This window comes from Eptatretus burgeri, unplaced genomic scaffold, assembly GCF_056783735.1.
Source record: "Eptatretus burgeri isolate ZD-2024b unplaced genomic scaffold, Ebu_testis_v1 Ebu_testis_scaffold_3161, whole genome shotgun sequence".
In the NCBI taxonomy this organism is placed as follows: Eukaryota; Metazoa; Chordata; class Myxini; order Myxiniformes; family Myxinidae; genus Eptatretus; species Eptatretus burgeri.
In genome coordinates this window covers 231,713-244,268 of record NW_028225109.1, presented here as the reverse complement: position 1 = coordinate 244,268, position 12,556 = coordinate 231,713, and the positions used below count along the sequence as shown (strand labels likewise).

Below are 12,556 nucleotides of genomic sequence, written 5' to 3'. Positions count from 1 at the left end.
GGTCACGAAATCAACAACAAATGGCGAATGTTTTAAAAGCGATCCTGTCATCATTCATGAATACATGAAGTGCGATCGCTACCCGGAAGAGCAGGTCGTGTGTCAGTTCCTCGATGGCCGTGATGCACGTAGTACTTATTTATCGAATGGATTGCTCACGCCGTTGGGTTCCCGTTGTGACAGCTGTTGATGAAAAAATAAAAATCATTTCAAGGGGGGCAAAAAGGGTGGCTCCATCGAACTCTACCGCTGAGGTTGTTTGCATTGATCAAATATTCCCGAAGAGGACTTGACTGAATCGGGAATTGATTTTTTAATCATTTTTTCGTTGCCCGATTTGAACGAAGCTTGATACCGCACACCGCAGCAGAATGGTGAGTAAGGTGGTCATAAAATTTTTGCGCTATCGTGTACCGTTTTGGCTGTATTTCGTGAACATACATACATACATACATGTTTACATATATACCTACATGTACACAAGATGAGAGTTTTAGTAATACAGTATATAGATAGATTATTGTGCATGCACGGGGACTGAGGAGTGCATACCAGGGACTTGCTATCGATAGAACAAGCATGCATTCTTCTTCTTCTTGCGTATGGCAGCTTAGCTGCCAGGGTAGCTATAATTTCTTGGAAGCGCGACTGTGTCGCTGATGCAGTGCCCCTCTACCAGTACACACTGGTACTTATTTCGCCGACCTTGGTAGGATGGCAGGCTGAGTCAACCCCCCCCCCCCCTGGTGAACACGAATCAAATGCATTACGTACATTTTGTGTTGTACTAACAAATATTGTGAGAGTATCTTATTTACAGATCGAGAACATTGTGCTTGAAGCAACAATCAAAGACTGCTCTGATCTCGGTCCAGAGGAAGACATTGTGCTCATTAAAGTGAAAGAAAATGAGAATCTGCAATGGAGACATCACGAGAGAACAATGAACTTTTGTGTCCATGATTTTCAAAGTTTTGATAAATGATATGATTGATGTACGGTCAGAATGAGATGTATAGGAAGATTTGACCATGTTGTAGACAACGTCTATCTGAGACTAACCAAGAACAGTCAGGCAGGTTAACGAAATAACTCGGTAAACCTTAAGAGAGTATGAGAAGGACATGGCTAAGAATATTACACATAATAGCAAGGCTTTCTTTTAGTATATCAGGGGCCATAGCCTGAGAGTGAAGAAGAGGAGAATTAAGTCGGTAGTGAGGTCGAGGACTTTTACTCAGAGGGCAGTTAATGCATGGAATGGTCTCCCTGGAAAGGTAGTGGCAGCAGAAACAGGAGATAAGTTTAAATTAGAATTAGATACGTACCTGGAAGTTATGGAGATAGAGGGGTATGGGGATGTTGATAAGACTTTTAGGTAGATTGAGCATTTATGGGTGATTGTGTGCATGTGTACGGAGTGCTGTTGGTGAGGGTCCTGTCAAGGAGGGTTGTGTGGTTGATGTTGTGTGTTTAAACCAAGCTCATACTTCCTCTCCAGAGGGGAAGAGGGAAAAATACTTATATTATCTCATTCATTAAAAAACTTTTTTTTGTATTTTCTTCCTTGGATCTTGTGTTCATAAGCTGGTATGGTGTTCGTGCAGGTATGGTGGGCTGAATGGCTCCATCTGTGTTAGATTTCCTTGTAAATCTTTGTAAGGTGTTAATTTAGGTAAATTAGATCATGGGAGATATGATGCAGAGGTAAGAGATGTGATGTAGAGGTAGGAGGCTGATAAAACCAAATTAAAATGATTTACTGATGGGTTACTGATCGATATCAAACTGACCAACAAATGTTAAAAAAAAAAAACATCGGGGGTATACATTGTATGCTAATCTGAGTTAATGTTGAGGGTCAGAGTTCAGTTCAACTATAACACCAAAAGTAAAAGCAATTGATAGCACCAAAAGGTGAACAACATTTTGTTGTGAGGATTTCTGGAATTGTTCTGATTGTCAAGTTGGGGGGGGCAAGATTGTAAAAATAAAAATAAATAAATCCAGTATGCAAGTCCTTCTGAAGGGTTTTGTGAAATAGATTAAATCTACCTGGACTATGCATCAGGAAGTGAATGCCAGTCAGGCTGACAAGATTGTAACAGGAAGGTGTGAATAACTTGTCGTAGTTTTACTGTCTGTATTAAAATGATTATTGTAAAATGTATGGATAATTTGCTTGCGATTTGCATGAAGAAGATCGTCACCAAGACAATGATCACACAACTTTCATGCATCTCTCATTGAGAGATCAAAACGATGATTTTGATCATGTTTTCTGGTAAATATGTAATGTGAAATCAGGATAGATAACTACTGTTATGATATTAAGACCTGATAATGATGACAATCAGCAATATCTGTTGATTTTAAGTAACTAATGAAGTGGAGATGAAAGGGAAATAAGATTATGATGATGAGTCTGAACTATCTGAGTCTGAACTCATGAGATTGTTTATGACTAGAAAGATTGGGAACTTGGTCAACATACTGTAGGAGTTTGGGATTAATTAGGTGTGCCATAGGCAAGGGTAAAATTATCTGACAAATGACAGATTATGTTTGTTTATTTTATCGAGGAAATTATGTAAAATAAAAATTTTAGTGTTTGACTGAAGAAATTTTCGAATTGATGTTCTGCACAACATTGTGTATTGTGACGATAACATGCACACACATTTCATGTTCGCATTTTAGTAATTCAACAAATATAACAAATTATTTTTTACTGAAAGTAAATATGGACCTCTGGTAATTTAGAAATATTACTTTAATATATTTTTAATTGATTTAAATTTCTGGTTATTTAGACCAGAAATACTGGTTAACATTAATGCAGAGAATAAATAATTATATGATGACAAAAGATTAAAGTTGGGTTTTGGCTTAAGGAAATACATGGGCAACATTATTACATTGGATTTTTGTTGGAATAATAATAATGCTTGTGATAATTATTGTTGTACTCTTCAAATGTACTATAACTGTATTTACTTCATTGTTTTGTCGTTGTTTAAAGAGAAGAGCCATGGCCACCACAATGGTTGTTCAAGCATCATTCCCAAATGAGAATTCCAATACAGAGAGAGAATTTAACGGTCTGTGCAACATTGAAGTTTGAAAAACACATGGGCAACTTGGAATGAGCATGTTATATGACCATGGGCACATGTTATCTCTGAGACAATCATCGATCTTGCTGTCCTTTGTCAGTGGAATATCATTATTTATTTATTTTTTTAAACAATAACAACAACAACACGTCCTGGCCTTTTATGGCTGGAATCAAGAAATTGAATTTCTGAATGACGAATTCCTTGTGATTATGACATTGGAATATGCAGAGTGGACAATGTTGGTGGGGTGCAACGAATCAGCTTGTGCTCGAGACTTCCTACTCTCTACACTCTTCTCCACCCTGACCACTTCATGCCAATATGCCTCCAGCGACACTGCATGTGGCGTGAGGGGCTTTGGCAACAGCACCCTGCATGAGATTCCACATATTCTCCCTGCCCACTCTCATCCACCTATGCTCTGTCCTACACCAAGTTTGATAAAACGTGGTTACTTGTTCAACATGACGGAGCGTGAGATGGTGCTGGCAAAGGAGGCTCAGGAGAGATACTATTCTGCAAGCTGGCGTTGGACTTCTGAAAGAAATTGCTTGTGGTTGCTGTTTCTTCTTGGTTGGAGAAATACCATAAGTTTCTTAAAACGCCCAAGAGAAAGAAAAAAACAAACAAACAAACTGATCCTGATCAAGAAATGTGATATTGCGTTGAGACAATACCGCCCTTTCTGCAGGTACTACATATGCCCAGGTATCAAAAGCCATATACGGAAGAAGACCAAGACTGATACCCAGGGCAGCATGAGGTGTGCAACATTTGTCTGGCCAGACTGGACCAGCACCTCCATCCTTGCATCGCTGTTTACCTCCAAAGGAAAATAGATGAGCAAATAATGGAACTTCATTGGCTGGGAGAGTTGGGAAAGATGATTTGTACACAGATTGCTGATGTTTATGGAATATGAGATGTTCATTCAAAGATTGCCCATGGAACCTCTTTTAAAAATTCATAAATGATGAGTCGTTTAATCATAAAAAACAGTGGAATGTAGAAACATTTTATCATGATGGATTTGGGGGTGATAAAATAAATAAATTGATGATGATTAAAACTTGATATTAAAATAAAATATATTAATCCTGAAATAAAATGTGCTCCAATATGATATGATGTTTTAAGTATTTATCCATTTGGAATTAACATAATTCTATTTGTGCTCTGTATGGAAAGATCACCTGTACTGTATATTAAATGTGTAAACAGGTTGAACTTTGCCAGTAAGTTGAATATAGAGAAGAATTGCCTGTCATGGAAAACTATCTTGAGAATGTTTATAAAAGACATAAACAAGCTGGAATGTGGATTTAAGAAAATGTCCAGATGTATCCACTAAGCCAGGGGTCGGGAACGTTTTTGACCCAGAGAGCCATGAAAGCAAAATATTTGGAAATCTATTTCAGTGAGAGCCATATAATATATTTTAAGACTGAATTCAACTAAATGTGAGTATAATAAGCCTCTGAATTTATTCTTTTAAATAATGTTGTTATAATACTCACCATTAATGGGACTTCTGGTGCTGCATGGATTTGCTGATGGCTTTGTTGTCTGGTTGGTACTTGGTGAGGTTAAGCTTCATGCAAGCATTGAGGCTTTCATCCGTTAGACGTGATCGTAGGTTGGACTTGATGTTTTTAAGATGTGAGAATGACTGCTCACATGCATACGTAGATCCAAACAAGGTCAATACAGCAATACTCACACGCTGCAGTGTGTGGTATGTGACAGGAAGCGCGTTCCAAGTTTTGATAATCAGCTCGTCTTCGGGTTGAAGTTTTTTTCATTTCTGTCCACATGTGCTTGCTCGCCAACTCCGCTTTCTGTCGTGCGATTCTTTCCAAATCTTCATTCAGTGACTTGAACTTATTCACCCACATGTCTGAGGCCTTCAGGTCAGCCACTTCTCCTTCAAAATCTCTGACGGAGACACCAGGAATGTAACTCAGGTCGGCTGTGTTCAGTGAACAATCGTTTGGATGGGTGATGAACTTAAAAAAGACGAGTGTGCTCACGAAATTCTCCAAAGCGTGCTTTGAATGACTGTCGGAGACTGGATGTGAAGCCAGCTAACTGGTGGAGATCAAAGTTTTGAGTGGGCTCACTTGCTGTGCATGCATCTTTAAATTGTCAATTTTTCAAAATGTAGTAAACGACCTGTTTCAAGATCCATGATAAAGAGCTCCAGCTTGTTTTCAAAAGCAAACACGGCTTGTTGAAGGGATAACACTGTATTTCCAATGCCTTGCATTTTCACGTTGAGCTCGTTCAGATGTTCAGTCATATCCACGAGATAGTAAAACTTGAGGAGCCACTCAGTTTCGGCGAGCTCAGGATGCTCAATCCCTTTCATTTCAAGGAAAGTCCGGATTCGTTTAGGCAAGCCGCAAAACGGCTAAGCACCTTCCCTCTTGACAACCAACGCACATTGCTGTGCAAAAGCAGACCGTGATAGTTATTTCCAACTTCATCCAGCAGTGTTTTAAACTAGCGACCATTTAAGGCTCGGGCAACAATAAAATTGATCACACGAATGACGAGCGACATCACTTCGCCAAGCTGCCCATCACACATCTGAGAACAAAGTGCCTCCTGGTGTAGAATGTAATGGAAATTTAGGATGGGTCTATTTTCATGTTCACGGAGAAGCGCCACAAATCCTTTGTTTTTCCCCACCATACACGGAGCACCATCAGTACACACTGAGATAAGTTTATCCATTCGTAGATTTTTTTCTTGAGCGAACTCCATGAAAGACTTGAATAAATACTCACCTCTTGTGGACCCTTTTATTGACAGAACAGCAAGACTTTCTTCGTGCAGTGTATCACCAGCAGCATATCTTGCAATCACACTAAACTGCGACAAATGGCTTACGTCTGTTGACTCATCCAAAGCCAGGGAAAAGAACGGCGCTGTATTTATGTCCTTCACTTGTGTTTCCTCCACTTGGTTTGCCATCATGATGGTACGATCATGAACAGCTCTTGCCGACCGAGGCATGTCTTGTATCCGTTTGATTATCTTGTCTTTGTTCGGAAGATCATCAAAAAGTTCATTGGCTACATCCAGCATGAACGTTTTAGCATCCTCGCCATCTCTTAATGGTTTTCCGTTACTCACTATTGATAAAGATCCAGCAAAGCGAGCGGAATTATAGTCACCTTGCCGGGTCCATACGCGGAGTTGCTGCTGGCTGGCTTGTACCCTGCTCAGTAGCTCTTGGCATGCTTTCTTTCTGCTGCTCCCGCAGGGGATTTTGATGCAAAGGTAGCATGGCGTGTGTCGAAGTTCCGCTTTATATTCGACCGTTTCATCGATGCAATTTTGTCATTGCAAATTAGACACACCACAGAACCTGCTCTCTCCACAAAGGTGAATTATTCGGCCCATTCGTCCTGAAATGTACGATACTCATCTTTTTTATTTTCGCCATCTTCTTCATCGAAGGGTTAGCTTTGAGAAAATGAGAGATTGGGAGATGTTGACCCAACTGAGGCTTGGCAAATAGTGAGTCTGGCTGGCCTGCACACAGGCTTATATACTCGAGAGGCGCGGCCGGCCGACTCTGGGATGCTGTCGCCTCAGCGGTGGCGCGTGATTGGTTGAGATGAATTCCGCTACGCGTCTCGGCGGCGGCACGTCATTGGAGGAACCGAAATCACTCGTCGCCTCGGCCGCATGACTGGACGAAACAAAAACCGCTTCAGCCAATTCGGAGGAGTTTTTTCTTCTCTCCTTCTGCCAAGTTCAGCCCTGCACGTGAATGAAGCACGACACCATTCAAACTGTAGGTAAAGCTTCCGTGAGAAATATTGGGCTTTCAAAGTTTCAAACTCCAATTTTATCTGCGAGCCAGATGCAATCATCAAAAGAGCCACACCTGGCTCGCGAGCCACACGTTCCTGACCCCTGCACTAAGCTCTCGTCGCCTCAATATCATATCTTCCCAGTTTTTGGGGAAGCAGACTGACTTTTAACCTACATAAGATGGAAACTTGTTTTAATGGCCATTAGAGTTAGCGTTTGACGTCATTCCAGCATTCTGTGATTAATATGTCTGGATTTGAATATGTGTTCCAACCATTCAAGCAGGAGCTGTCAAAGAAGATTGAAGATAAGGTTCACCTGTAAATTGTCAAGACCGGGCGAACTGGCGTCAGTGTCAGAAAATTATAAAAACTGTGTCTTACTGGAAACTCTATAAAGACGAAGATTCTCCGGTTGTGTTAAGAGATCTGGAGTGAATCTGTGTGTCCACTATCTCCTGTGCGCACACATTCAAATCTGTTCGTTTGTTCAATAAATGTTTTAAATTGTACTGACATCGTGTAACTGTATCTACAGGTGTTTTGGGTTTGCTTATAAATTGTTTGGGTTTGGGTGTTATTTCATTTCTTGATGAATAAATTTTTTTTTAATGGAAAGAAGTGTCCTGCATTCATATTACCACAATATTGGGTCGCCGAAATGGGTGACCCTTATTGTCAGTAAATCTGTCTGTTTGTTCGTTTGTCATCAGCATAATTGGTAGTAAACGTGGGACGATTTTGACCAAACTCGGGTGGTAGGTACATCTTATGACCTAGTTTTTTTTGTTGGAATCATTTTTTTTTCAGAGAGAGACAGACATACAGAGAGAGAGAGACAGACAGAGAGTGAGAGACATTCACACAGAGATAGAGACACATACAGAGAGAGAGAGACAGACAGAGAGAGTGAGAGAGAGACATACAGAGAGAGAGATATACACAGAGAGAGAGAGAGAGACATTCACACAGAGATAGAGAGAGACACATACAGAGATAGAGAGAGAGACACATACAGAGAGAGAGACAGACAGAGAGAGTGAGAGAGACGTACACAGACAGACAGAGAGATTGAGAGAGAGACAGAGAGAGAGAGAGATATACAGAGAGAGACATACACAGAGCACGAGAGAGACAGACAGAGAGAGACAGACAGAGACATACACAGAGAGAGATACAGAGAGAGAGAGACATACACAGAGCACGAGAGAGACATATACAGAGAAAGAGAGAGAGAGAGACATACAGAGAGAGAGAGAGACACATACAGAGAGAGAGAGATACAGAGAGACATACACAGAGACAGACAGGGAGAGAGAGACAGAGAGACATACACAGCGACAGAGAGAGAGAGAGACAGGGGATAATTTCTCACCTTTCTTTTGACTTGTCCAACGTCAGGGGATGTGAAAGTTCTTCCAACAACCGAGACATGATGTAATTTAATTCTCTTCGAAATGATTGAAGATCTATAAGGATTTCATTCATATTCTACCATTCTTCATGATATTCGTTGGCTTCATTTTCAATACTAGTTATCAACGATGTTGTTATTGGGGACAACCTGTCAGAAAAAAATTACAATAACTCTTGTTTGTATTGTGATTTAATTCTGTATAAAATAACAAATAATGAATTTTTTTGAGGATCTCACCTCTCCTCTTGTGAAAAAAATCGAACTGCAAGGTCGGAGTACTCCTGGGAACACTCCATTCTCTGAATGAAACATGCCAAAGTTCGCGTTTGGCATTAAATAGGGAAAGGAAAATGATGGTACAATGGAAAATGTGAACACAATGGGATTTTTCAGGTGTGTCTCACAAAGGAAATGACTCCGGGCTTTTGGGGCTTGGTTCGGGTTTTTGGGGAGAGCTAACTCAACCAAGATAAAACAGCTTGCTTCAAATGATTTTTAGAAGAACTTTCATAAAATTATAAATAATGTTGAATTTGGAAAGACAATGAAAAAGAAAGGAATCGATAAAAAGATATGCGGCCCAGGAGGTGGTCAGACAGGAGGCATTAAGAGAAGTTTATCATTTTATTTCTGCTCAACAAAGATACTTAAACCAAGAACCAAGTTCCACGTTATTCTTTGTGAATATACTCGATGGAAATGAATGTTATAAGAAAATTAAGTTATTCTCAAAAGGAGAACATGAGCAAATATTCGTTGGTTCGCTCTTTGAGTGTAATGAAAATATAAAAGGACTGTGATTATGTTGGGGGGAAGAAGTGTTTTCATCAGTAAGTGTCAATTTTTCATTTGCTTGTATGGGAGGGGGAGGAGAGAGGTGGGGAGGAAGTGTGTCTCCCATTTTGAGATTTTGCGGATTGGGTCAGATAGTTTTTCCCGTTTTTTCCCATTCATTTCAATGCGCGTCCCAGAAGCAACATTTATCATCTACTCAGGTGGGAAAGACGAACACCAAACAGGTGAGAATGATGAACACTAAACAGATGGGAATAACGAACACTGAACAGGTGAGAATAACGAACACTAAACAGGTGGGAATGAGGAACACCAAACAAGTGAGAATAACGAACACTAAACAGGTGGGAATGACGAACATTAAACTGGTGAGAACAACGAACACTAAACAGGTGGGAATGACGACCACCAAACAGGTGAGAACAACGAACACTAAACAGGTGGGAATGACGACCACCAAACAGGTGAGAACAACGAACACTAAACAGGTGGGAATGACGACCACCAAACAGGTGAGAATAACGAACACTGAACAGGTGGGAATAACGAACACGAAACAGGTGACAATGACGAACACTAAACAGGTGGGAATAACGAACACTAAACAGGTGGGAATGATGAACATGAAACAGGTGAGAATGACGAACACTAAACAGGTGGGAATAACGAACACAAAACAGGTGATAATGACGAACACGAAACAGGTGGGAATGACGAACACTAAACAGGTGGGAATAACCAACACCAGAAAGGTGAGAATGATGAACACTAAACAGGTGGGAATAACGAACACCAGACAGGTGGGAATAACGAACACTAAACAGGTGGGAATAACGTCCAGCTGTGAGAACACCACACACTTTGGGATAACAGAGGAGTTGCTGTTAGTAAAGCAGAAGACAGTGAAGAGGTGCCAAGAGTGGGAGATGGAGGTAGAATGAGGGGCAAGATGGTTGGAGTCAGGAGAGGAGATAACAGGTGAGGGGTGAGGAGGAGGTTGATTTAAGGAGGTGGGGTGAATTGGCACTGAAGTTGTAAAAAAAAAGGATGATTGATGGAACACGAACATACATTACAAAATGGGATTTTTAAACATTTTAAAGACAGAGATGTGAGATTAAAGGCATTACGTGAAGGATGCGACAAAGGAGAATTGAGAGAATGGAGAAAAGAAACGTTGTAACAATGGGACGTTTCAGACACGGGATGGAGGAAAGGGTTTGTGCCAAACGTAATGTTTTGTATTTCGACCAAAAAGTTCCATCTTGGTTTCGTCCACCACAAAACTCTTTGACACACGGCTTCAGAACCTCCAGAATGGTTTTTAGCTTTCCTCAAATGGTACCCATGGTTGGCTTTTTGAGTAATGGCTTCCTTCTTGCCACCCAACCGTACAGCCTAGACTTGTGTAGTGCTTGGGATATTGTTGTCACAAGCACACAGTGCACAGTCTTTGCCATAAAGGCCTGCAGCTGTATCAAAGTTCCCATTGGCCACTTGGTGGCCTCTCTAATCAGTCTCTTCCTCACTGGGTCATCCAGTTTGGAGGGACGGCCTGATCTAGGCAGGGTCTTGGTGGTACCATACACCTTCCACTTCTCAATGATTGTCTTGACTGTGCTCCAAGGGATATTCAAGGCCGTTGAAATTTTTTTACCCATCCCCTGATCTCTGCCTTTCCACAACTTTATCCCAGAGGTCATTTGAAAGCTCCTTGGTGCTCATGGTTGAGTCTTTGCTGTGAAATGCACTACCCAGTAGAGGAAACCGAGAGGAACAGCTGATTTTATTCCGAAATATAATCAGAATCACTACAATTTAACACAGGTGGAGGCCAATTAACTTGGTGTGTGATTTTGAAGTTGATTGGTTGAACCTGAGCTAATTAACAATTGCTATTTTCAGGGGGGTGGACACATCCCAACAAGAAATTGTCGTTTTATATTTTTACTTAATTTTCTGAAATTTGTGGAATTTGTTTTTCACTTGGAAGTTGTGGATTCCGATGTATAAATAAAGGGGAAAAAGTCTGATTTCATGTAATTTAATTCCATGTTATAAGGCAACAAAAGATGAAAATTTTGAAACGAGGTGTACACTTTCCAAAGACACTGTAGATCAGGTACAAGGGCTCCAAAGGATGTAAAGGTCGAAAGTGTCTCAGTGGGTATCAATGGACTTAAAAGGTCAAAATGGTCTAAAGGGATGTAAAAGCTCGACAGGAGTCTAAAAGGTGTAAGAGCCCTAAAGGTCTGCATGTCTGAAAGGTATGTTCCAATTGTCTGAAATCAATAGACGTCGTCAATGTCCAATAATAGGTAATCAATAGACGTAGTCAAGGTCCAATAATAGGTAATGAAGAGACATACGCATGATCGAACTCACGTTCAAGCAGTACGTAATTAATAGACATACTCTCAGGGTTGACCAAGACTTCACCTCGACGAGGGTGCACCCTCCACCTGTTTTCCAGTTTTATCGACAGGATACACATCGATATCAAGTGAATCGGTTGAAAATAGACAAGTTATGTGATCTTGACCTTTTGACCTCAAAAATAATAGGCTTCCAACTCGTCACTATGAAGATCGGATTTGAAATGACCTGTAGGCCATTGACATACAGACAAACCAACCAATACACTTGTGCATATTCGATTTCACAATTAACAAGCTACTGTGACGTCACAAACAGAAACGTCACAATTAACAAACTACTGTGACGGATGAAACTGTGACGTCACAAACAAACGTATCTAAGTAATTTTACCGTGTTGTACCTCTCGCATCCACACCTTCAAGCTTACCTGAGTCACTTGGCGTCTCCGTTCCAGGAGCTATTGGTGACGCCTCGAACTTGGGCACTTCCCTTGACGCATCCTCCTGGTCCTATGTTTGGAGCGAACACTCAACCATGTTGAGCTGGTCCGGCGAGCACGTCACCAGCTCAGACGGTCGTACACCCAAACCGCTCTCCCCAAGGTCAACACCACACGCATTTGGCTCCTGCTCAATATCTACGAGTGGTGTGTGGACGTCACGAGTGGCATCCATGTCGAGGTCTCTTCTTTGAACCGCAGGTGCACTCCGCGCCCGATAATCTTGGAGGAACTTATGATGACGTCACCAACGGCGATCGGTCCAACGACAACACGTCACGTTTGAATTTTTTCCCGATACAGCAGTGAGACGGTTTTATTGAGAGTGGGACAAACATCGAGGGAATGAAGGAACAGAATTTGGGGATAATGAGGAAGGAAGGAAAGTGAAACTATCAAGTAAGAAGGTTGAGTTAAGAGAGGTTAATGGGGGGTAATAAAGATCATGAGTAATGATGGGGTGGTGCGCTGGACGGAAGATTGAGAAAGAAGAGCCTCTGGAAGACGGTTCCAGGCGTTCTTC

The 12,556-nt window shown here is 41.1% G+C and overlaps 1 long non-coding RNA gene across 1 annotated transcript in view; it reads left to right on the top strand.

The window, feature by feature from the left end:
- Positions 1-7,455, top strand: part of LOC147006608 (uncharacterized) — a 38,617-nt gene extending 31,162 nt beyond the window's left edge. Inside the window, exon 3 of the long non-coding RNA XR_015054727.1 lies at positions 821-7,455. This is a non-coding gene — a long non-coding RNA (uncharacterized LOC147006608). The remainder of the gene's footprint in view (positions 1-820) is intronic.
- The last annotated feature ends 5,101 nt before the right edge of the window (positions 7,456-12,556 follow it).